The 27,404-nt window shown below is 41.0% G+C and overlaps 1 protein-coding gene across 6 annotated transcripts in view; it reads left to right on the top strand.

The window, feature by feature from the left end:
* Nucleotides 1-27,404, top strand: part of SETD4 (SET domain containing 4) — a 366,008-nt gene that overhangs the window by 328,607 nt on the left and 9,997 nt on the right. For 5 of the 6 annotated variants that reach the window (XR_004349714.1, XR_004349715.1, XR_004349712.1 and 2 more), the window contains one exon: nt 1,178-1,421. The exons of the other annotated variant lie outside the window; for it this stretch is intronic. The gene's annotated coding sequence lies outside the window, so the exon portion shown is untranslated. Of the gene's footprint in view, nt 1-1,177; nt 1,422-27,404 lie in introns of those variants that run through there. 6 annotated transcript variants of the gene reach the window in all.

The raw sequence follows: 27,404 nt of genomic DNA, 5'->3' as shown, positions 1-27,404 counted from the left end.
AAGATAAGGTGACCATATGTGCATGAGTTTATCTCTGGGCTTTCTATCCTGTTCTGTTCATCTATATTTCTGTATTTGTGCCAGTACCATACTGTCTTGATTACTGTAGCTTTGTAGTATAGTCTGAAGTCAGGGAGCCTGATTCCTCCAGCTCCATTTTTTCTTGGGCTGTTTTTATGAACATTTCTTATCAGGATGAACCCTGGGGTGTTGGCATGGAATATGGAAATCACATAGTTTTTGAAAACCCACTTAGTGATTGCTTGCACTGAAGTCCTTTGTAAGAGATTTGGAATTGGGGTTTAGTTATGTGTGTACTTATCAACTTTGAATGGAGGGTATGGTAGGTGCCTCAAAAGGCAGTGAAGTCTAAACAGGTATTTTCAGGGTTGGAGGACTGTATCCATCCTCACTTTCTTTCCTTGTTTACCTGCTTACCATGAATGATTGAACTGAGCTGGAAACCAGGGTCTGTGTATCCTGAGAGCCCAGGTCAAGAAAGACTATTGGCCCTTAAAGTAACAGTTTTGAAGGATGGAAAGGGCCAGGAAATTACCAGAATTCCAATACTTTACCCTGGGGAACTGGCTGAAGACCGGTTACCAAATCTAAATGGAAAAAACAAGATAGGATGTTCAGGGAACTTGCACTGAAGAGCATAGTTTGGAGTGGACAACCTTAGAATATATGTGCCTGGAGTTTTAAAGATTGAGAGAGGCTCAGGATACATCAAGTTTTTTGAGACCCTAAGTGTAAAAAACAAAACAAAACAAAAACAACAACAACAAGGGGAAGAAAGGTCAAAACAGCATTGCAAATATGCCAGAATACCTAACTTTACATTTTAACAAACAAATTCTTTATAACCCAAACACAAAGCCCACAATGCTGTATGTTTGTGTTAGGCACAAGATATTTATAAGTTTTATAAAAACTAATTCACTGTGTACTACAGGAGGGTGGCCTGATAATGCAACATGAGATCAAAGTTGTATGATGAATGTCATCATCTTTCAAACTTGTGTGTTATTTCTATATGTCATATATGTATCTTGAAAGTCCAGATTTGAGACCCTGTGGTTGTGAGGCCAAGGTCAAATGCCCCTTTGGTGATAGGGCTTTGTACATCTTATCCATTATTTAAAACCCAACTAAAGTGTTCTTCCCGTCTCTTCAGTGTTAATCAGGAGTCAATAAATGACAGGGAATGAGCTATACTAGGCACTGGAGGCACAAAGATGGATGGGATACAGCTCACTGCTGGAAGAGCTCACACGGCTGAGGACGCAGCCATAGCAGCAGCTAAAGCCAGTGCCGGGGGATCTTCCTCGCTCCTGCCATTTTTCCTTGAGTCTGAAGACTTGAAGATGATCTCATCTCCTCTGGCTCCTCTTGCATTTAAATTCTCTACCACTTTTTGAACAAACCCTATGCATATTGTATTGCTATGAAAATTGATTGCACTTTGTTATAAATATTTACATATTATAAATTGTAAATCAACTATACTTCAATTTTTAAAAAATGCTTAAATTTACATTTAATTGCTTATAATATTGTGTCTTCACTGCAGTTGGGTGTGGTAACCAGAGAAAGTTCAGGACAACAGGACACAAAGAGAGCCATTCCTTCAACTTCTGGGTTGTGCTCTTCAACAGAAGCTTCTAGTTAGCTGTGATAGCTATTATTATCTCTACTTCTAGCACTCTGGGAGAAAAACTTTCACCTCTCCCTGACTCAGGCTGAGTGCCTGTATATACATTATCAAATCACTTATCTCACTCTTGTAAGAAGCTTCTTTATCTGCCAGGCTCACTCAGGAGCTCATTGAGCCCTCAGTCATATTTTCCTCTCTAGCACTGAGTAGCAGTTGGTGTTCCTGCCACGTTAGATGTTTGCTAAACAAATTAAGGAATTAAAGAACACCTTGTACTACATCAGGTTTCCCATGTGGATTAGGGTCAACTTACAAAATGATGCAAGGATCCCAGAAAGCACTAAAATAGTTGATAGCAATTGATTGTATTTCAACAATTACACCCCACTCCCCTTATCCCACCCGCCCTATAAACATTAGCAAATGCACCCATGACTTCATGTTTCCATAAAAGGCCCAAATATGTAGCCAACGTTGGCAACCTTTTATTTTCAGTAAATATTTTTTAGTGCTTTACTGCATGATTTGGCCAGTGGTTGATTGCCAGTTTCAGAGAATTTGGTAGCTGCTTTATAGGAAGGCGGATCATCTATGTTCCTTTAAATAAAGCTGGTTGCTTTGTGACTGGAGAAGGGACCTTGCCTTGTGGAACTGTCCGGACAATGAATTCACATTTTGGAGCATCTCTGGTTAATGTGAGATCACTGAGCCATGCTAGACACTGCCAGTGGCCATCAGTGCCATCATCTGATTTCTGAACAACTCTGATTTCCCCTGACTTGGGAACCCCAGGCTAGTTTCACTCGGGCTCTGAAAACTGTCTCAGAATATCCTCCATCAATTGCTATTTGTATGGTGGGACATAAACAGCAAGGCAGGGTGGAGAAAGCAAACAAGTTTATTGTACTTAAGTGTTACGGGAGCAGCGGTCACTAGTCAGGGGGGGAAATACATTTTATTTTCCTCTCTTCATGTGCTTTTCTATAAACAGCAAAACATGCTGAACCAATTTTTCAAACAAAGTTGTAAAATCAGAAAATACAACGACCTTTAACAGTTGGTAGCATGAATTATCCGGGGCCACAAAGAAGTTTTTAACTCTTGAAACATGTTGGCAACGTGACAAATGAGGTTTTTTTCCCCCTTTCAGACCATTAAAAATAGCTTTTATAAACTCTTAACTCCCTCTGATGGGGAGCTCACCATTAATCACCTTTATGACATCTTATATTTAGGCCATGGATAAATCCATGGGTCCTAATCAACCACTTTCCTGAGGAAATTGGCCAAATCCCCACTGGAGGGGGAGATGAATCACAACAGCCGTGCTATTCAGACAAATCTCTTTTCAAGTGCCCTTAAAGCTTTTTTTCATACACCAGTGAAGAGAGCCACACAGGAAACAATAATAGTTTAATCTTTTGAAAAATTTCCTTCCTGCATTGCAGTGCTTTCAGACAGGTAGTCAGAGCCAGCCAAAGAAAATTAGCAGCCGCCCCTGCCAAGAGCAGGCTGCTACTTGAGGCTCTGAGCTCCCCGGCCCCTTCCTCCTCTTCACACCCCCAACCCCTGTCGTCTCCAGGTCTCCAGCCTGAAAGGGAGTCTTCTTCTGCCCCGTGGTGGCCATCACTGACATTGGAAGAGCCCTTGGTGACTTGGTGTGTGTCTAGGCGTTTTTAAAGCATCTCTGCCCTTCTCCTCCCAGAGTTTGCACTAGGTTCTGGTTGGGAGGACATGTGTCATCTGGAGAAGCACATTGGGTTCTCAGGAAAACGCAATTTTTCACAAGATGGAGGGAGTCGTGGTAAATGTGTGTCTGCCTTTTGCTCGTGGAATTTTGCCAAATCTGAGCGAGTTCTGAGACTTGTGGGTTGGAAAAGACTTAGTTTCTGTAAGTTAACTTGCTTCACCCTCCGCCACCAGTGTGGGACATGAACCTTTAATAATGTCCAACAATTCGTTGCAGGCTTTGCTCGGGCTGTCGTAGACACTTTTCCTTAGGGATTTGGTCACAGTGCTTATGAAAGTCTTAAGCTGTACTTCTAATCAGCAAGTTCACTGAACTGTGGACAAAAAGAGAACCCCCCTCCCCCATTGACCCCCATAGGCCATTGACCTCTGGCTCAGGTTCTGTTGACCCATTGGCTGCCAGCGCCACCCCCCGCCCACTTGCCTCCCCTTACCCCACCATCTAAGTCTCCTGGCTCCCAATTTTGGCTTCTCACCCAACAGTCTCTTTGTCTTTTCCCTCGGCTTGGCAATTTCATGAACGACTTTCAGGGCCCGGAATAAATTAATTGCATTTCTATCTCTCGTGTATTTCCCCCTCCCATGTTTGTGACTGTATAAAAAAAAATAATCTCTCTTTATGTAGACTATGAAATTGACTAATCTCTCAAATGAGGAGAGAGGGGGCAAAAGGATTCATTGGCCAAGTTTCCGACTGTCACAAAAGAAAGTGAACCAAATTAGTTATTATAAAAATAGTCCCTCAGTGCCACCCATGGTGTCTAGGAATTCTCTGGATCCGTTCCCATGCATTTTCAGGACCAACAGAAAGTCCATGAAGTTGGGGTTTTCATCTCCTTTTCCTCCATTATCATGGATAACTGAAAATAAGCTTTGTAATATTTTCCTTAGAAAAGTGTCTTAGCCACTCAGGAACATTTTCTCAGTAGTCCAAGTCAGAAAATCAGCAATCCATATCCACATCGTAGCTGAGAAGAGGCCCATGGTTCATGTTGTTGTAAAGGATTATCAACAACCAAGTGGTACCTTAAGATGTTCATCATAGTGTTATTTATAATAACAATACATTATGAAGACTTATATTTCCAGCAATAAGCCAATGTTATTATCAACCACATAACAGACATGTAACTGTGAAAAGTCGTGTTTTCAAAGTACACTAATCAATGGGAATATGCTTACACTATCTAAAGGGAAAAAGGTAGAATATACTGTTTATACTATTTAATTCCAATTTAGAAAAAAGATCATTTCTGGTTAATGGAATTATAAGTGGTTTTAATTTCATTTTTACAACTTTTCATAATTTCTAAAATGTCTTTAATGCAGAAACATTGTTTTATACTGATATACAGAATCAGATACTATGTCTAATTGGCTTTACTTGTTTTGTTTTATTTGGGAAGTTTCCTCCTTTCTGAATTTTTATTTGAAAGCTCTTAGAAGAAGAAAGGGTAAAGGGTAGGAAGAAAGAGGAGGGAAGAATGATTATTTCTGTATTTTGTCTTGAAAATTTTTGTGCTATATATTTTCAGTGAACACTGTAGTGTTTCTTAAACACTGTATTTTCCCTGGAGTTTTGATACCAGCAGAGGATAAAGACATTGAGATACCAACTTGTTAGGAAAAAATTATGCTGACTCACATGTTCTAAAGAGACGTTGGATTTATGATGTTTCATTAAAGATGTCTTTGAGTAGTGGCATCACTGTATACATGATCTCTGATACAATAAAATTTGGCAAAGTTAAGATCTTTGAGAGGTATTTTTGAGGCAACGTTAAGTTTTATCTTCTGGGCCCATGAAAGTTATGAATGTCTAGAATCTGATGTTTGATAAGAAATATCCCTACTATACATAATTAAAAAGGGATATCTAAAGAGACTGACGGATGAAATAAAATATTCAGAATAAACAGGACATCACTGAATAGGAAGGAGGGGGCTTGTCAACCCTGGACAAGCACCTCTGTCTTTTTACCACTGCTCTTCCTGGATGCCTGTAGTCAGCTAAGCCCCAATTTGCCTGACATAAATTCATGAAAGTTTTGTGACATAACGAAGAAGGTGTGGCGGGGACCAGAGTGAGAGCCCAGTCTAAGTACTCAGACACAATGCTGTGCCTAGGTCAAGGCCGTGTCAGTATCCTAGGGCTTTGCTTATTTCAGGCCAAAGTTCATGTGAGTCAGAGAAAGTTCTCCAGCCTCTGGCCATCACGGGACACTGCTTCTTTAGTTGTTGAGGGAGACCCTGGCCCAGAAGACTCAGGATTGATTGCTCTTGAAAGCACAAGGAATCAAAATGTGATTTCCTGACCCCAGGAGACGTGTGTGGTTGTAGGTTCTCTGTGTGGGGCAAGGTGAAGGAGGAAGTGAAGCTTGCCATGCTGGCTAGGTGGGGAGGGACAAAAATTCTTCTCTATTCTTTGCTCCAATCTAACTCAGGCTTCTGTGATCTTTCCGACAACATGCCAAGTGTTCACCAAGGGACTCATTTTTCTCCTGGTCACACAGGAGACCACATTCCATGCCTCCTCATTCTCCACCGGCTAGACGTGGTCCAAGGAGGACTTCAAGGTCCAGAGGATGGTGGAATCGCCAGGAGAAAGGGGCCAGGGTCTCTGAGTCACCTTGTGGAAGGCTGCTGCTAACTCCCTGACCAGACTGTGATCAGACGAGTGGGCCATAAACCTTTATTAGATTAAGCTGCTGTGATGTAGGATTGTTTGCTATAGTGGTTAGACTGTCTGACCAATACAAGGTGGTTGCCACATCTGACTTTCCAATGGCCAGGATGCCCTCCTTGTTCTGTGCCTCAACTTCCTCATCTTTAAAATGGGAAACTCATAGTACTTACCTCATAAGGATGTGGCAAAGTACAGAACTGTGCCTCATCCTCAGTGAAATGTCACCACTACCACGACTAGTACTACTACTATGGCAAGTACTATCAATACTATTACCTGGAGTAAGTGGTGGTTTATTTCAAGAAGGACTACCATTATGGAAGCACCCTAAATGTCCACTGACGGATGGGTAAAGAAGATGTGGTATATATATAATGGAATATTACTCAACCATAAAAAAGAATGAAATAATGCCATTTGCAGCAACATGGATGGATCTAGAGATTATCATACTGAGTGAAGTAAGTCAGACAGAGAAAGACAAATGTCATACGATATCACTTATATGTGGAATCTAAAATACGATACAAATGAACTTATTTATAAAACAGAAATAGACTCACAGACATAGAAAACAAGCATGGTTACCAAAGGGGAAAGCAGAGGGGAGGGATGAATTGAGAATTTGGGCTTAGCAGATACACACTACTATATATAAAATAGACAAACAACAAGGACCTACTGTATAGCATAGGGAACTATACTCAATATCTTGTAATAACCTATAATAGAAAAGAATCTGAAAAAGAATATATATATATATATTTCTCTATCTATCTATCTAGCATCATCTATCTCTAACTGAATCACTTTGCTGTACACCTGAAACATTGTTAATCAACTATACTTCAAAAAAAAAATAAAAGTAAAAAAGAGAAAAGAAAGGCTACCATGGATCTCATGCTTCTTGAGAGGGGAAAATAGGTTTCTTGATGCAAACCCATGCGAAGTACTAGCCAAACTATCAAAACAAACCTTAGATTAAGTCACTCAGGGATTATGCACATGGAACTGGTACCTTACCTCTTGTTATGGAACCGGATGCCACCTAATCATTCACAATGGGTTTCGACGGGAGAGATCATTTTGGGTTATGAGAAAATTGTTGAAGAGTTCATGGAGAAGCAATTAGTTATTTAATATTTCTAGTTTATTTGGAAGTGGTGATCTCAACACACAATGAGGTTGGCCTTAGAAACTTAATTGCAGCCATAGAGGAAATTTGGCTTTTCAGTAGAGGTTTGGTTTGTGAAACTCAGGTGATGGGATTTTATTATTTATTTATTATTTACTTAACATCTTTATTGGAGTATAATTGCTTTACAATGGTGTGTTAGTTTCTGCTTTATAACAAAGTGAATCAGCTATACATATATGTATATCCCCATATCTCCTCCCTCTTGCATCTCCCCCCCCACCCTCCCTATAGGTGATGGGATTTTGAACAAAGACAGTGCGACATCATAGTGACATCCTAACCAATCGATTAGGATAATTAGAACTGTTTCAACTGGTTAGCAGGTAAAGACTGATGTCTGAGTGCTAGGAGAGGGTAGTTGAGAAGTCTAGTGTTATCATTACGAATGTAGGCTATGGAGTCACACCACCAGGGTTCACATTTTGCAATGTACCAGCTGTGTTACCCTGGGCAAGTTATGTAGTCTCTCTGGGCTTTTGTTTCTTCATTTGTAAATTGGAAATAATTATAATACCTCTCCTATAAGATTATGAGGAATAAATGAGTTAATACATTTGAAAAGCTTAGAATAGAATGATACTACTACTACTAATTATTATTATTATCATTATAAAACATTGTTTAGTACCTTCGTCTGGAACACAGCCATCTATTTCAAAGGTGTTAAAAGTTTAATGCTGAACTTCAGTGAACTGTATTTGCCTGATTCAGTGGATATTTCAGCAGTGGAAGGAAAGTCTTCAGTGCCAAGATGATGCTGTGCACCATTTGCACCAAGATGTTCATTCTGATACTTTTTGTTTGTAGATACTTTTGCACCAACCCGAATGCTTTTGAAGGCTATTAACTGATGAGGAAGACTGGAGATAATAGAATCAGGCTGGTGGGCAGAAGCACATTTAAGTTGTTGATGCGTCTCTGAATATGGAAAGAAGCTGTTATCTTCCCATCTTGCAGAGACGTATTTTCTAGGAAATTAATTTTTTAATTCTTCTTTGCTTTTGTCTCTCCATTCTCCAAATCTTCTTCAAAACATAATTTCAGACCATAAGATATACATATATATATATATATATATACACTTAAAGTTTCTGTTTGGAAATAATTTCAAAGTTCCAGGAAAACTGCAACAAGAATATTTTCAAAGAACAGCAAATATTCTTTACCTAGATTCACCTGTTGTGAACATTTTACTCCATTTGCTTTCTCATTTGTACTCTCTTCTATACGTATCCATATACGCAGACACACAAAGTATTTTTTCTGAACATTTGTATGTAAGTTACATATATCGTGACTTGTCATCCTTAAATACTTCAGTGTATATTTCTTAAGAGCAAGGATAATTATTCTCTTCCATAACCACAGACCACTTAACAACTTTAGTAAATTTAACATCAATATCATACCTTTGTTTAATATGCCATCCATATTCCAATTTTATCCAAATAATATATCCTTTATAATGTTTTTTCCTTCAATACAGCAACTAGTCCAAGGTTGCATTTAGGTGTGTGCCTGTTTAGTTTCCACAAGGCATGTTTTAAATAAGACTGAACAGTGTGAAGCACTAGAAGGTTAGCCTTACTTTATTGCTCTTGAAAACAGAAGCAAACCACAAAAAGGAACCCTTGGCTGACCGTCTTACTACCTCTGTTGGAGTTCTGGCCTTTTAAATGGTCAAAAGGCAGCAAGGTTCCATGAAGCCTATTCTGAATCCACACAAGTCTACGTGAGAAGGGCATTCTCCTTCCATCTTCCCATGTGAAGTGTAGCTATTAATTACACTAAGTGACAAAGATTCTCCTTGTTGCTTGATGGACACAAGGACGAATCTTTGTTACTGACTGCAAATAATAGTCTGGTGGTGATCAAGAGGCAGGCCAGGAAAACGTGCTCCAAGCCACACAATGGGCATATGGCACCTTCTTCTGCATCAACCCAAGGGGCTGCAGGGAAACAGAGTGGGTATTATTTGGTCAAGTTCCTCCTATAAAAATACAACCTCCATCCTTTTTGCTTGTTCAGTTCTGGCACTGGAACAACCCGTCTCTTTACATTAGTTCACTTCTGTAGAGAAATGGTCATTTAGAAGGAAATACTTGGAAAATCCAGGCATGAATCCATTTTTAAAGTCACAACTGAATGATTGCTTTCTTATTGTGCTCCATGGGCCTGGAAAAATCATTCCTTTCTGTACATATTTTTCTTTTTTGCTTTGTATTTTTATTCTGCTGAAAACACACATATGTGCCAGAAATGAAAACATTTTCAAAGGGCAAGTTTCAAGGACTCCTAAAAATAGGACCTGTTGCCAAATATACATTTCCCGAATATGTAAATGACTGAAAAGGAGCACAATGAAAAGCATATGCTATTCAAATTTTCTTTAGAAAAACAAGAGCTAGAAGACTTGACTTTTAGCCCTGAAACTCTTTAAACTAGTGGTTTCCATTTAAGTTTTATCCTAAGTCTTCAGACATCATTCTTTCCATATTTGACATTTTTTAATCAAAACTGAAAAAAAGCTACTAAGAAGAATTTTTTTCTCCAAATGGGTAAATGTTATTTCATTACACCAGTCTGTGGCTTGACATGAAGTTTACAAGTAATTACCAAGGCTAAAAAAGGTAGAAAACACTCAGAACATCTGGGTCACTAGCGATTGCTTCCTCGACCCAAGGATGAATCAATGAGTTGGACAGTAAATGCAAATTTTTTGAGGTAAGAAGCTTTTAATTTCTTGCCTTCTGTGGTCTGCAATCAGGAATAACCTCAAACTCTTTCTGGAAAAAAAAAAAGGCAGAGCTTAAATACATTAATTAAAATCAAAGATGTCAATGGTGAGAGGGATTTGCTTAGGATTCTGTGCCTGCTGTACTTAAAGCCATGCCTTGTAATTTAGAAGAATTATTATTTGTTATAAAAAAATCTCACCGGTGAGTTACTATCTCAAATGCCTTGTTATTTTCTGAAAAAATTTTTTATCAACAACGAATCAACACATAATTATTATATGTCGTCTTGTCAAAGATCCCCAAACCTGAGTTGCTGTGTCCTTCCTGGGAAGGCTCTCATGGGGCTGGCATACCTCTGAGTTCTCTGGAGCTTTTCTCTCCTTCCTTCGGGGCTGTGGAGATAGTACTGGTCCACAAAATACAACTGAAGGTCTAGACCTTTTACCCTTGGAATTATCTTGCTTTCTCAGCTCTGGTTAAAATTTGCCTTCCATATCTTAATATTTCCATGATAGAGCATGGAAAAAGAAACTTAGAAAAGGTTTCACCTTTGCTGTTAAAAAGTTATGACCTTTGCTCGCATTTGCCAGAGAAAGTGGCTTATAGCACCATTTAACATGAATTATTAACTCCCAGATTAATAATTTATTGGAAACCTAACGGCCCTCGGTAGTGCCAGATCACACTATTGAAAGAAAAATGAAGAAAACAGCATAGCTCTAATTATAACAGTTTGTTGGCCGGACTTGGAATAAGTAATGGCCTTTAGATTTTCTAAAGGATTTTTTTAAAAAAAAACCCCTCTAATACCACCTGGCTGCAAAGTCAGACAAATTAATAATTCCTATAATGACTGGTGTAGATGTAGATTTTTTAAAAAATCTCTTTAACAAATACATATATATATAGCTTCCTTTGTGTCAACTTCTATTTGAAGCACTTGCACATACTAATTCATTTAATCCTTCTAACAACATCTGCATTGGACCCTGTTACTATTATCCACATGTGCCTGGAACTGTGCCCAGAGTCACAGTGAAGCCGAATCCCGCCTCTGTACCCTGACACCTAAATAAATCTCAGAGACAGAGTTTTGGGTGAAGTAGAAAAGAATAGCTTTATTGCTTTGTCAGGCGAAGGGGGCCACAGTGGGCTTATGCCCTCAAAACTGTGTTTCCCGACCTGGAAGGAGTCGTGAGGAGATTTATAGTAATTGTGCAAAGAGGGCGTGATCAGCTCATTGATATTCTTCTGATTGGTTGGTGAGCTAAGTGGGAGTCAGCGCCATCAACCATCTGGTTCCAGCCGGTCTGGGGTCTACGTGCTTGTGGGCAGCATACCATTAACTTTTCCCACCTATTGGGGGTTTCAGTATCTGCAAAATGACTCAAAGATATTGTGTGTATCCCATGATGGGGAGCCAGGACTCAGCCCTAAGGCTGCACTATATTTTGTTTCTTTGAACTGTTCCTCCCTTGTCTCACATCCCCTCGCTTCCCTGATTAGCAACTGCTTGAACCTGCCGGTTGGAACTCAGGGAAGGTCATGGAGGCTGAATGAAGACTATTTCCTGTAATCAAGAAATGGTGGACACAGAAAGGCTTTTGTGCCCAGGAGCCCCACAGGGTCCTGCTTGGTATCAACAGATACATGATAACTGGGTGTATTCATTTGTGTATAGGGCTACCGTGACAAAGAACCACAGCTGAGTGGCTGAAACAACAGAAGTGGATTGTCTCACAATTCTGGAGGCCAGAATTTCAAGATCAAGTCAGTTGGCTCCTTCTGAGGCTGTGAGGGAGAGTCTGATCCAGGCCTCTCTCTGAGTGTCTGGTGGTTTGCTGGCCATCTTTGGTGTTCCTGGGCGTGTAGAATCATTACCCAGATCTCTACCTTCATGTTCACCAGGCGTTTTCCCTGTATGTATGTCTGTGTGTCCACATTTCTCCTTGATACCAGTCATATTGTGTTGAGGCCCACCCTAGCGACCTCACTTGTTTATCTCTGTAAAGACCCGATCTCCAAATTAGGTGACATTCTGAGGTGTTGGGGGCTTAGGACTGCAACCTAGGACTTTTGGGAGGCAGGGAGTGGGGCACAATTCAACTCATGACACTGGTAGAGCTGGGACTCAAACCCAGGCAATTTGGTATGGGTCTAAGCACTTAATACCATGCTAAGCTGCCTCCCATTTTTTTTTTCTTTTGGTCTGTTTGAATACAAAAGCTCATAAAGGCAAGTTCAATTTAGAGCATCTTATTGATTGCATTCAAAAATTGTCCTTAGCATGGTGGCTCTTGTGGGCAATGTCTTCTTGAGCTCAGACTGAGATCTGGTTAATTTAGGGGATCAGACTTGCTTATAGCTCTAGTCCCTTTAAATTCTCTTCAAGCTCCAAGCCCACTGTGTTTTGAAATCTAAAAAGCTCTTTCTGCTCATTCTGCTTGACTCTGGAGTACATGTTTTCTTAAATCCACATTTTAAAGGCATTTTAAGAGGGAGAAGCCTAATTACTTCCTTTTTTCCTTCCAAATTCCTGTTCTTGGAGCCATGATTAGATAATAGAGCACCTCTCTACCTTGCAAATCTATGTGACCTCATCATATCCTGAAATAGAGAGAAACCAAAAGGCCCACAACTTCTGTTTCTTTGGCCTTTCGACTTGACAAGGAGGCAAAGCTTGAAATCCCCTGCTCCTTAATGGAGGAGAGAAAAGAAAAAAGGGGGAGAAAAAAGAGAACCAGGAAACGTTAAAGAGCAGAGAAAAAAATTTTGCAAATAAAATAAAAATAGGTTTGGGATTTAGGAAATTGTGCTTTGTTTCATCAGATGCTCCTTTTCAAAGGAGAAAAGGGAGAGGTCGTACATGGCTATTCTCTGATGAAACCCTTCTTATCACTTCATTCCCCTCACCACCTAGCTCACTCTGACAGCCATCTGTGAGATTCATTGTCAAGATCAGATTCCCAAGAACATATGGTACACTTGGCTCCCTACCTCAACATTTTTAGGATTTTCTCCTTTCTTTCTTTTTGTTTCTTGTCAGTGCAGACTTACTAGCATTTTAGTGCAGTTTCTGTGTCAGACCACTTGTTTTTCTTTTCTTTTGAAACAAAGGCTGTCATAAAATCATGCAGGAGGGTGCCAGGTAGATGACAGGAATTCATTCCTGTTTTGCTTGAATAAATTGTCCACCCCTGTTAGCGTGTTTACCAATTTGCTCTGTTCTGAAGGAGTCATTTCTAGATTGACTCTAAAGAGGACAAGAGGCACAGAGAAGTCATTTCAGAGGGTGGAATGCGTTCAGAGAGAAGAGAAGCAAAGGTCAGGGCTTTGTGCTCCTGCTGTGTTTTTAAAAGAGGGACATCAGACTTGTTTAGGAATTTCTGATTCAGGCATTGAAATGACTGGCCTAGAAGTTTGATCAGGCTCCTGCTTCCCTCACTCTTTCAGGAGCTTTTCTTCTTTGGGAGCCCCAACAAATGTCAGTTCATACAGAAACTAGCAGACTGGTGGAAAAGGGCCATCATCCTTTGCTTTTCCCTGTATCCATGTTCACTGTAATATGACTTTGCAACTCTCCCATCAAGGGGTAGAGTCAGAGTCAGTTTCCCTTACCTTTGAATCTGGGCTGCCCTGTGACTTGCTTTAACAAATAGAACACAGCAGAAGTGAGGTGTGACATTTCTAAGCTTAGCACAAGAGCTCATCCATGGCTGTTCTTTCTTTGATCCTTGTCCAGATTCGCTGTGAATAAGACCAGAGTAGTCTGTTGGAGGATGAACAACCACATGGAACCAAGGTAGGATGTTTCAGCAGAGACCATCCCAAACCAGCCAGTCCCTGGCTGTCTCGGCAGCTAAGCACACATGCATGATGAGCGCAGGCAAAATCAGAGGGACCATCCAACTGAGCCCAGTCTAAATTGTTAACCTAAGGAATCATGAGCTAAATAAATGGCTGTTGTTTTAAGTCACTAAGTAAATTTAATCCAATTTTATGGGTTTTTGTTCACTTTTGTTGCCAATAACCCTTTGAGAGTCTCAATGCATATTTATGTATACAGAAAACCTAGCATTGTTGGTATCACTTCTTCTACTCATGGCAGAGCGATCATTGCTACTGGAGACTATCATAAGTCTGTCTTTGATGTCACATTTGGGCTTCCTTCTTTGTAGTGAGAGATACAAGATGCAATATTTTTGTCCTTTACTTTGGATGGGATGTCCCAGACCCCTAAAATTTTACTGATATAGCAAGTCCTGAATCTTCATAGGGTTTGTCTCTCACCCCCTGGAGCACATGTGTCTTACTAAGGCCTCCAGTGTACTAGGTACTTCTTGTCCATCTGGCCAGACTAGAATTATGCTATAGATGTGATGTTCTGTGGGATGTCCAGATGTCCAGCTCTCTTCAGACTGCATTACGACAGAGGGCAGAAGAGCTAACATAGGCCTTGGGCAAAACGGTAAAGGCATATTTTTGTTCTTTCAATTTGAATGCAAACCATTTCTGATTTTCTTTTCTGATAGAGTTAGAGAAGAACACCTTCACTTCATCAACTCCATGGCTACATAGCATGTACCTGAGACCTATTAATCTCCCCAACAAAGACACCACGTCTGGTGTAACAGCAGCACCTGGGGCTCCTACTTAGTTGAGTTTGAGTAGTCTGCTGTCATCCTCCAGGATCTATCTGGTTCCTTCAGGGGTGAGACTGATGAATTAAGAGGAGACAGGAAGGGGACCACTACCCCTGTATCCTTTAGATCATTGAGGGTGAAAGTAATTTCTGCTCTCCTCCCCTGGTATGTGATATATATTTTTTGATTTAATATTATATTTGGGCAGGGTGGGAGGTGGCAGTTTCTGAAGTTTCCACTTGGCTTTCCCCACTATGATCATTCTTATCCCATAGGTCAAGAACTCAATGTAAGTTGGTTGCTCTGACTACCAATATGTCTATCCCAATTGTGCTTTTGAAGATGAGGTAAATCATTGCCAGGTGGGTCTGTAGAACTGGTGGATACCCACTCGGTTGCATGTTGGTCAGATGCCATTATTCCTGGGCCCCGTATACTCGCATTTTCACAGAAGAGCCATGATAATGCTTCAGTTCTCCAGCTATCAGTGTAAGCTGAGACCTTGTGTGCAGTATTCCTAGACATATTTGAGTGTTTCTCTTGCTCAGTGTACAGTTACCTGAGTAAATGGCTGAGGTCCCTTTGGGTCAAGACTGGGGGCATCATTACCATGTTCATTTGCTATATGTTACAGGGTCTGTCCTTGGGGCTCCATCTCCTCTTTTTTTTTTTTTAACATCTTTATTGGAATATAATTGCTTTACAATGGTGTGTTAGTTTCTGCTTTACAACAAAATGAATCAGTTATATATATACACACGTTCCCATATTTCTTCCCTCTTGCGTCTCCCTCCCTCCCACCCTCCCTATCGCACCCCTCCAGGTGGTCACAAAACACCGAGCTGATCTCCCTGTGCTATGCGGCTGCTTCCCACTAGCTATCTACCTTAAGTTTGGTAGTGCATATATGTCCATGCCTCTCTCTCGCTCCTCTTTAATCAATGAGTTATTGTCTGAAAACTGGCTCAGGGCTGGAAACTATGAAAAGGACCATGACCCTTAATGGGAGCAACTCCCTTTAGTCTCCTTGTCATGCATCCTTGGTTCTTTTACAGGCACAAGGTGAGCAGTGCCCTTGCCAGCTGCTCATCTATTTTGCCCTAGGGATGCCTTGCTAGTCATTACAATACCTGCATCCACCTGGCTTTTGATGGTTAAACATGGTTATGCTCTGCTTCCTAGTCTCTCCTGTTTGGGGTCTTATCATCCCCATTGGTCTGGTGAGACTATTTCTCTAGCAGCCTCTCCTATCATCAACCCCGGCCTAAAGAAGAGGAGCTGCTCTGAACTTCCCAAGTGCTGCTAGTGACCCATCACCCACTCATCCTGTTGTTTTGTAAGTGGCCTATCATCTAGGCTTTCCCATTGAACATGGGTTTTCTGGTGGGTTTCCTGGTCTTCCATGATCTGTCCTCTCCAGCCTGCTCACCCAGAGGAGCTGTTTGATCTCAGGAATTCTGGCATTTGAACTCAGTAAGTTGGTCATTACTCTTTCCATGCTTTGAGGTGCCATCCCAGTAGCTAGTTTGCACAGTCTCCTAGGGTCCTTGCTAAAGAAGGTTAAACTCTAAGCAAGGCCAGTCTGCTCTGCCAAGGTCAGGGTCCTGGTTGAGAAGGAGTGAGACCTTTACATCTGGATGCAGGACAGTGACTAGGAAGAGGAAAAGGAAGCATCCAGGGTGCAGTTTAAGGAGATATTCACTCTTAGGTCCATGAAAGTTCAGGGAGTGAGTGGTTTCTGAAATTTTGCACCTTTTTGATCTCTTGAAAGTCTTGAATCTCCAGATTCCCCTGCACCCCCCGAGTCTACAGAAGTAGCCTATCCCTCCTATGAAGAGCTAGCACTTCCCTTATGCTTGGAGGCAGTGCAGAGACTTTGCCCCTGCAAGATAACCTTAGCCCCCTCCCCTCCTGATCCCTAGGTCTATAAATAGGTTTCATCCTGGCACACCCCAGCTGAGGATGTGCTAAACCAGATAATTGAGGAAAATAGCTGCAAGACTTAGGCAGCATGGACCAGCAAGACCCGTGGAATATACATGGGTCTGGTTCTGAGGGTTCTGGGTTTTGGAGCTTGGAATATAAGGTTGGATAAGGGAGAGTGTAAAGATTTGGGAGTACTCTCCCAAGATCAAACTCCCTGGCAAGGATTCCAGGATAGTGTGCAAACTTGCTAAGAAGGACATCTGGGCAGTGCATCACTGTTCTACCGCCTCCTGTTCCAGATCTCTCCCGAAAATTGATTGGCAAATGGACTGGGATGAGGATCTATGGAACAAGGAATCTGATTCCTAGAATTTGGAGAATGAAAAGTCTATAATTAAGACTTTAAACCTGATATTGTTACCCCATCCCTGGTGCTTGCTCTACTCATATTAATGACTTGTTTACTGGCCCTACAAACAGATGCTATCCTTACAGTGTTGTCTGTATTTACTTTCTCATTTCTTGACTCTTCCATATTATTCCACTGAGCTCTGACATTGCCCTTATTCAGGTCCTCTTTCTGTTCAAAAACCCAGTGGACACTTTTCATTCCCTACTGAAATGAAAACCCTATTTTCGTAACAACTGTCATTGGAATTTCTCATAGGAAGGAATTTGTCTTTGCTTGGTATAGTTGGCAGAATTATGCCCTCCCCCTGCCATAGATATCCACATCCTAATCCCAGAACCTGTGAATATGTCATATTACATGGCAAAAGGGTATGAAGATCACAGTTGGAATTAAGGTTACTAATCAGCTGATCATGAGCTGGGGAGATAATCCTGGATTATCTGAGTGGGTCCAATATGATCACATGGGAAGAAGGAGGTCAGAGTCAAAGAGAGTGATTGGGAGATGCTGTACTGCTGTCTTTGAAAATGGAAGAAGGGGCCACAAGCCAAGGATTGCAGGCAGTCACTGGAGCTGGAGAAGGCAAGGAAACAGATTCTCTCCTAGAGCCTCCAGAATGAAGGCAGCCCTGCTGACAACACGACTTTAGCCCGGTGAGACCCATTTTAGACTTCTGGCTTCCAGAATTATAAGATAGTAAATTTGTGTTGTTTTAAGTCACTGAGTTTGTGGTAACCTGTTATAGCAGCCATAGGAAACTATGACTTTGAGACACAGTTTGGGGCAGAGGCTGAGGAAGAATGGTGAATGTGTGTAGGCCAGAAGAAGAAGCCTTCGTCTGGGGAGAAGGAGAGAGGAGCAAAGGCGAAGAGGACGGCACTAGCCAGATGAAAGGCTGGACCCACTGACTAGTTCAGTCTTGGTCTTCATTGCCATCCTGATGATATCCATCTCTGGTGACTACTCTCTCTTTCTACTCACTCCTTTTCTCCTTGGCTTCATGTCATGCCACACCTGCAGGAGGAGACATCATGTCAGAACTTGGCCAAGTTCATCATTCCCTGGTAAATCCAGGGGTCTTCTTGGACCTTCCCTAGTCTAACTAGAATGACCCAGCTCTGTGTGCCCAAAGACCCCTCTGCCACTGCATTTGTATTGGATTTCCTCCTGTCTCTGACTTCCACACCCCGCTATGGGCTCCTTGAGATGGGTCTTCATCATTTAGGCTTCCAGCTTTTACCACAGTGCCTGCACAAGGCAGATGCTGAGGAATTCTTTGTCAAATGAATAAACTGATGAAGGGATGGATGGGTGGAATCTGAATTCACCCATAAAAAGGGCTGATAAATGATTTGGGTCCAGGAATTAAGGTTGATAGGTGAGCCGTTGGCGTTCACAGGTGCCATGATCAGGGCCCATTATGAGGGAGCCTTTTCTGAAACCAGCATCTGTCCCCATAGGCTTGTCCTTATGGTTCAAGGTGTCAACTTGAAGCACAGCTTCCAACCAAGTGAGGGGACTTCTGCTGGCAACTCTAAACCTTCTGTGGTGCAGAGATGGGGCTGGAGTGGGAAACTGTGCTGTATATAGGAGAGGGACAAGAAATCCAGTGTGGTTGCTGGTCACCTTTTACCAAAAACCAATTTCTCTTTGGAATCTGAGGCAACTTATTTGAGCTATTATGTTAGAGGTTGAATTGAGTACCCTAAAATTCATATGTTAAGTCCTAACCTTTAGGACCTCAGAATGTGACATTGTTTGGAGATTGAGTCTTTACAGAGGTCATCAATGTTAAAGTGACATCATTTGGGTGGGCCCTAATCCAGTATGACTGGTGTCCTGATTAAAAGGGGAAATTTGGACATAGTAACAGACAGTGACAGAGGGAAGATACATAGCTATGAAGACATAGGAGACGATGACCATCTACAAGCCAACAGGAGAAGCCTGAAGCAGATCCTTCCCTCCAGGCCCTCAGAAGGACCCCACCTTCTGACCCCTTGAATTTAGACTTCCCACCTACCGAACTGTGAGACAATACATTTTTGTTGTTTTAACCACTCAGGCTTTGTGGTACCTTGTTGTGGCAGCTGTAGCAAACTAATATAAGCCAGATAGCCAAACATATGTATTCACTTCCAGAAACTTGTGCTCATTCATAGAAATGCTGAGGGTCTCAATCACAAATCCTAAATGAGAAAGTGGGTCCTCTTGTCCTCTTTCTGTTTATGATTGAGGTTAAGAATCAAAGATCCCACCATTGTTGGTTGTGCTTATAGCACCAGGGCCAAGAGGAAACCATGAAAATACAGCAGCCCCACCAGGGTGGGAGGTGGAAGGTCAGGGAAGAGTGGCCTATTACAGTGTCGACTTTCTGAGAAGAGGAACTAAATGTTCATAATCTTATTTTCTCCAAAGACAGGTAATGATTATAGGGCCCCAACTTCTGGAAAATCAGATGCTCCTGTGAATGATTACAAAGATAAACAAAGTTAAAGAACAGGTTATAAATGGGGCCGATGCTTGGACCATGACTCTGATACAGGTTGTATCTCTAACTAGATTCCCCCAGCTCTGCCCTCCCCCATTTGTATGACTTCCTCATATTCCCAGCATCGCTCAGCCTCAACAGCTCTGAAAGGCAGAACCTAGGAAAGGAAATGAAGAGGTTTTCTTCTCTTTGTTTCTGAAACATTTTGGAAAGACATCTTAATGAAAGGAAGTTTACAAAATGCATTCTTACAAGTGATGATGTTCCCCTCCCTTCTGTGAAATGACTTCATTTACTTAATGGAGCCTTTTTTTTTTTAATGCCTGATGCTGACCTGACCTAGGGAGCTTGACCTGACGGTGGCTTACAGTGCTGCCATCTCACTCTGACCCTTATTTAGGAAGAGTCATTCTGTTCAAAGTGTCGAAAGGGAAGTTCATTTCCATTCATGAAAACTCCCAATTCATCTCCTTTGGTAAATGCACTGGGATGAATAACACTGTCTTAATGAAGGCTATAGATGGGTAATTGTGCTGGGAAAAACCAAATTGTAAATGTGAGATGTTAGGAGGCTAGATGTGTCTTCACAGAAGGTGTCTTATGTCTCCTGGGCACAGTTGTGGGGACTATGGGATGGGGCAGAAGGAAAGATGAGAGGGAGACAAAGTGTATGCAGTTGGGAAAGAGAGGCAGCTCTGGTCGGTTTGTAGGGGACAAAGATCATAGGCCGGGTGCCCCCGGGTTCTAGACAGGATAAATCACACTGCAGAGCAATGTCGTTAACAGAAGTCAAGTTACAACAAATAGTAATGGTGGCCTGAAGGGAAGGGAGCAAGCAGCCAGTGCCAGGAGCCATAGCTCATGTTTCCAAAGCACTGGTTTAAACTCACTTGTGCATGATGATGTGAAGAGATCTGATAGAAGGGGAGTTTCCACTCCTAGCCCCTAAGAACAGGGAAGCCAGTTTATCTTTACATGTTTAGAATGATAAAGTACATATTTCTGAGTGATGTGACGTTTGGGAAGGGACAAGAAGTGAGGGTGGACACAGATTTTCTGCCTCACTCACCAGATGGGTGGCTCCATACAGGAGTCAGTCTGTGCTTACAGGTTATAAGACAAGCTATTGTCAGTGAGATCAACTGGAATTCTCCCTGACAGACAGGAAGGGCTAACAACTTGTGGAAAGTGTTCAACTGGAACTCTAGAGGTCAACCTGTTTCTCTGGATTGTTTATCCATTCACCATAGTGTCTTGGAAAAGTCACCGAACCTCTCTGTGTTTCACTTTACTTATTCACAGTAAATGAAAAAATAATATTCACTCCACTTATCTCCCAGCATAAATATGAATATAAAACCTTGAAATAGTCTAAGGTGATTTTAAAACATTGTTTTAGAGTTACAGAAGGAAGGAAGAAAGGAAGGAGGAAAAGAGGGAGCTAGGGAAGGAAAAGGAAAGAAGGAAGGCGGAAGGGTGTTTTAGCCCATTCAGGCTGCTATAACAAAAATGCTTTAAACTGAGGGGCTTATAAACAACAAAGATTTATTTGTCATAGTTCTGGAGGCTGGGAAGTCTAAAGTTAAGGTGCCAACAGACTCAGTGTCTGGTGAGGCCCATTTCCTAGACTGCTGTCTTTTCTCTGCAGCCACACATGGTGGAAAGGGCAGGGATCTCTCTGGGTTTCTTTTATAAGGGCACTAATCCCATTCATGAGGGCTCCACCCTCATGACCCAATAACCTCCCAAAGTCTCCACCTCCTAATACCATCATTTTGGGGGTTAGGATTTCAACATATGAGTTTGGGGGAACATAAACATTCAGATAATAGCAAAGGGGAAGAAAAGAAGGAAGGAAAGGGAGGAAAGGAGGGAAAAATGAAGGAAGGAAGGGAAGGAGGAAAGGAAGAAAGAAGAGAAGGAAGGTGGGGAGGGAGAGAGGGAGGAAGGAAGGAAAATAGTCACTTGAATCTCATCTTTGCTCTGTGTTGAGATTTCTGAATTAATTCAGTGAAAGTTGGGTGCTCTGGGGGAGTACAAATAGAAGCTCTCAAAAATCTGTTTCTTGAATACTTAAGTTACAAAAACGTTGAGAAGCACAGTCACCAAATTTATATCTTGTGTGAAAAACCTGAAATCCCAACCTCTGGAAGCTTAATCACTTTATGTGTCTTAATCTCCTTTGTTGTTGTAGTTGTTGTTGCTGTTGGCTGCAGCCATCCTTAAACAATCAGGATTCTCTTTAAAGCTTCAGGACTGTGAACATAAATCATACCAATGCTTTCTTAGGTCAGTCTCCCAAGGCAATATATAAAAGCAAAAATAAACAAATGGGACCTAATCAAATGTACAAGCCTTTGTACAGCAAAGGAAACCATAAACAAAACAAAAAGACAGCATGCAGACTGGGAGAAAATATTTGCAAATGATGTGACTGACAAGGGCTTAATTTCCAAAATATACAAACAGCTCACACAACTCAATAACAAACAAACACACACAAAAAACAAACACCAAACAACCCAATCTAAAAATGGGCAGAAGACTTAAATAGAAATTTCTCCAGAGAAGACATACAGATGGCCAAACAGGCACATGAAAAGATGCTCAACATTGCTAGTTATTAGAGAAATGAAAATCAAAACTACAATGAGGTACCACCTCACACCGATCAGAATGGCCATTATTAAAAGTCTACAAATAGCAAGAGAGGGTGTGAAGAAAAGGGAACCCTTCTACACGGTGGGAATGTAAATTGGTGCAGCCACTATGGAAAACAGTATGGAGATTCCTAAAAAAACTAAAAACAGAGTTGCCGTATGTTCCTGCAATCCCACTCCTGGGCATATATCTGGAGAAAACTCTAATTCAAAAAGATACATGCACCCCAGGGTTCATAGCAGCACTATTTGCTGTAGCCAAGACATGGAAACAACCTAAATGCCCACTGACAGATGAATGGATAAAGAAGATGTAGTACATATATATAATGACATATTACGTAGCCATAAAAAAGAATGAAATAATGCCATTTGCAGCAACAGGGATGGACCTAGAGATTATCATACTAAGTGAAGTAAATCAGAAAGAGAAAGACAAATGCCATATGATATCACTTATATGTGGAATCTAAAATAGGACACAAATGAACTTATCTACGAAACAGACTTATAGACAGAGAGAACAGACATGTGGTTGCCAAGGGGGAGGCATGTATTGGGAGTTTGGGATTAGCTGGCACAAACTATTATATATGGAATGGATAAACAACAAGGTCCCACTGTATAGCACAGGGGCCTACATGCACTATCCTGTGATAAATGATAATGGAAAAGAATATGAAAACGAATGTTTATATATATTTATATATACATATATATATATGTGTGTGTGTGTGAATCACTTTGCAGTACAGCAGAAATTAATAGAACATTGTAAATCAACAATACTTGAATAAAATAAATTTTGAAAAACTGCAGAACTGTGCAATATGCTTTAACCATGGAGTCCTAACCACAAAACCCATCACAAAGCGTGGCAGGGCAGATGAGCACTAAGAGGATATCTCTGAAAGACTAAGATGAACATTAAATTAATCAACCAATACTCTGGGGGGAAATGTCCACTAATTTCAAATATTTCATCTCTGGAAAATCAATTATTATTATGTTTATTGATGTTGTATTTGTCACTATTTTCAGCCATTTCCCCTGATGACATGGGCTAAAATAAGAACATTGTTGTAAAAGAGATTAGACATGTTCGATTCTGTTTCTAGACTTTCCACCTTTCAGCTACCTGGGGTTTGGGAGAGAAATCAACTGCCATAGCGCAAAGGCTGAGCTTGCTTTTCTTTGTTCCTTTCTATGGTGATCCTTTTTGCCTCTATGAGATTTTAAATATTTAGTTAAACACCAGCTAATGCTTTTTACTCACTGGGCAGGATTTTGGAGACATGTGTGTATAAAGTGACCACTCCCTTTTCAGGCCAGTAGGTTTGGGGTTAGGAATTTGTTTCCTTCCCTTCCAAAGATTCTGAGGGCCTCTCCCTCAATCTGGGGTTGAGTTCCTCAATGACAGTCTCACAGAAAGAGGCTTCCTGCTGGTGTGCTTGATCCCCAAATGGCCCTGACTCACCTGTGAGTTAACGCCAGCCTGTGCCCATCATTTCAAACATAAGGATTCATTCCCTAGCGAATGGCTCTTGTCCTTCCTGGAGTACTTGGTGATTTGGAGATCTCATAGCAGTGAGCAAGACAGGTTTGTCGGCAAATTGACAAAATGCCGATCATTCTCCCATTTGGTTGCATATATATTTGCATATACAAATATGCAAAAATACAGTTGTATATATGGCTTATATAGAGCGATAGAAGAATGATTCTAGAATCACAGTCCATGTTCCGTCATGTTCCATTAACTGGGAGAAATTGGTAGTGAAATTATATGTATGTATATCTCCTAATATATGCCAGGCATCATGCAAAGAATTCTGGGAAAATACAAAGATGAACTGGATCAAACTCTGTCTTCAATGATCAATGAGAACACAGTCTAGTGAGGACATTATATGGTTAAATTTTAGGTTTATATGTATAGATATGTTAATGTACCCCAAATCAAAATAAAATGAGGACAATTTCTAAGTGAAGCCCTCAGATAACAAATGTATTTATAAACCCTATATTAGCTTTGGGTATTTAAAAATAATATCAGCTTGCTGTAACACATTTCAATAACATGGAAGCTTATAAAGTAAGAATAAAAGCTCCTTCTCTCCTGCAACCTCACTCCCCAGTGGTGTCTAGAGGTTCCCTGTTTGGTATGTGTTCTCCCAAATTTTGTTTGCCTGTAAAACATAAAAATAAGGCATATATATGGCAGATATCTTTGTTTGCCACCATCTCATTCTTTCAAAGGACTTTCAGGACTGCTTAATGTTTCATATCTTGAATGTGCTAGAATTTATTTAACATTCTCTTGTTGGTGGACACTTAGGTTATTGCCAGTTTTTTTTTTATTTTGTATTACTCTAAATGGATTATGAATAAGCAAGAACTTGTTATAGCGGGAATACTAGCATTGTAAATGATATCTAAGCAATGTTTTGTAGTTGACCATTGAAGCTTTCAGTAGAGAAGCGATAAGGTCCAGGGTGTATATTAGAAGGAATCAAGGTTGGGGCTGAATTGGATTGGAGAGTGACTCCAAGCAAGGAAGACCAGTAGACTGTTTATGCAGTCATTTAGAGGAGAGATACTGGAGATTTGAGTTTGGACTATGGTAGTAGTAAAGGAGAGGAATGAATCTGGAATCAGAGTCCAGATTCCATTAAGTGGGAGAGATTGGTGGTGAAGAAGAATATATTAGTTCCTAATTACAGTTAGGTCGAAACTACTGTCAACTCTTGACTTTCTAGTGGTGGAACAACTATGGCTAAGACTCAGAAGACAGCTAGGACATGCTTGTGGTTGGCAGATGTTTACCGAGTATCCGCCCTGGAGATTGGTCAGGTCCTGGGGTGAAGGCAGGAGGTTGAGCCAGGTAGGCCAAATGGAGTTTCGGTCTCTCTTTCCTGCTGACATCAAAGGCAGCTCTTCTGCGTTTTGGGTCCATTCTTGCCCGCTTAGCAGTCAGGCAACAATGAGTTCTCTCACTCAGCTGGAGAGGTAAAGGATCCCTGGTCACTGCTCAGTCTTCACCGTGGTTAATTCAACCTCAGATAATCAAGATTTGACCTTTTTCAGGACGTAAAACTGACAGGAGCTGGTGACTGATTAGATATAGGAAAAAAAGGAGAGTGAAAGATGGTTGTGAGATTTCAAACCCAAATAAATGGGTATGTTATGGTGACATTAACTGAGAGAACTTGGAAAAGGGGTCAGATTTTTTTTTGGTGAAATCAGTGGGGAAGAAATGGATTTAAATTTTAAAATGCAAGATGGAAAATGTACAATTGGAAAGTGAAATTTTTGCATTGGAACTTTGTAGAGAGTTCTGTCAGAGCCATCATCACATGGGTGATGAACTTTCCCCCGAAAAGCTTTGAAGAAAAAGTTGGTGAAAGTGCCTTGGTGAACAGCAGCATTTGGTTATGGGTAGAAAAAAGAGCGGTCAGGGAGAGTTATCCCCAAAGCCAGAAGAGGCTGCCATTTCAGAAGGAAGGTGTGCTTCGCAGCGTTAAATGCTGTGCTGGGATTGACAGGACCATGCTGAGAAGGAGCCATCGGATCTGTTGGCTGAAGATGGGTGCTCTTTGGAGCACAGCTCCAGGGACAGGCCAGAGGGGCAGCTTGCTGTGTGCCTCCCCGATTTTTTCATTCTGGCTATAGAACTAAATCTTGTGATACGTGATGATGCCGAGAAAATGCTCATCCTTTTCCACTGAAAGCATTTTCCCTGTGATTGTGCTTGAGTTGGCTTTTGGTTTTCTTATTCTGAGGTTGTTTATAGTAATGAAATGCCCAACAACTGGTAGATCACTTAATAAGATAGGGTCAGTATTCTAATATTAAATGGCCAGTGTTACAATATTTTCCTTGTAGCAAAGCAATAACATGTGGATACATGGAAATAGCCAGTTGTTTGTTCAAAGGTACCCTGCGGTACCAGACACATCCCATAACTGGGAACCTGGCAGGGTGGAAAAAGCCATATCCTTCTTTTCTACAAACTGCAGTGTTAGAGAAATAAAAGACTGGATCTTCTGAGTTTCCTCAACCAGAGATGGAAAGTTCAGTCGTCAAGGTGTGGGATTTTTCCAGATGGGTCTGACGAATGATTAGAAGCTATTGGGGAAGGTACACCTGGCTTGCACTGTTAACAAATAAGCAAGATGTCTTACGTTGGCCTCATGAAATGTTGTGTGCACACAAGAGGGAAGGTTAACCCACAGAGGCGCGCTCACCTTTAAGACTGTCAAATATTTGAGTTGATAACAACACTTTGAGCTGATAACAACACTTTGAGCCATAGACGAATGAAGTATGGTATACAACCCTCTAATGAACTGGCAATATTATCCATGTCTGATAACCCTAAAAAATTTAAGGATTCATCTGTTCTGAGTAGAACACGCGGGAACTTTGTTGGATTAGATTTTGAACCATTTCTGCTGTTTATCAATTAATGGCATTTAAAGGACATATTTTAAAAGGACAATCAAATTTATAAATAAAACTTTACACTTGGGAGTAAATTTTAGTGAAATTCACTTTCTGGGTTCAAAATGTGTTTTATAGATATTCTGATACTGTGGGATTCTCTAGGAATTTAATCAGATATTTGTATAGTAGGCTGTTAAAATTGAGAAGAGTGTTAGAAACTATCTAGTAACCCATTCTCTTAGAGGAAATTGAAGCGTTTAGAAGGGGGAGGACTGGCTCAAAATCACATAGCCAGTGGCCAGGCCAAAATTCAGCTTTCTTGACTCTCAGTCCAGAGCTCTTTTCAAAGCACCATGATGTATCATATAGAAACAACTATATATATATATATATATATATATATATATATATATATATACACATATATATATATATTTTTTTTTAAGAGCATTTTTTCAGGGCATTCACACATAGAACATTCACAACCATATACGGCGGCTCTAAATAATTTGGACTTGCTAGACAGTATGAAGTGCTTTTTTAAAATTCATCTTTGGGGAAGAAAGAGTATCGTATATTCACAGACAGATAAATTACTGTGGTGTCCCTTCCGGATATTCCTTTCTCTATTCAGAAAGTAATACTCACAGGCCCTCTGTAAACCCACATCTCCGCAGCCCCTGTGCCTTCCTCCCCTCACGGTGAGGTCGTTGCCCTTCCTTCATGTCCAGGGCAATCACGTGCCCACCCTCCCTGAAGGCAGATGTCCCACCCCTGTGGGTGGTGTCCTGAAGAGTG

This window comes from Phocoena sinus, chromosome 4, assembly GCF_008692025.1.
Source record: "Phocoena sinus isolate mPhoSin1 chromosome 4, mPhoSin1.pri, whole genome shotgun sequence".
NCBI classification, from domain to species: Eukaryota; Metazoa; Chordata; class Mammalia; order Artiodactyla; family Phocoenidae; genus Phocoena; species Phocoena sinus.
The sequence above is the reverse complement of the archived record's forward strand: the minus strand, read 5'-3'. Positions and strand labels throughout refer to the sequence as shown.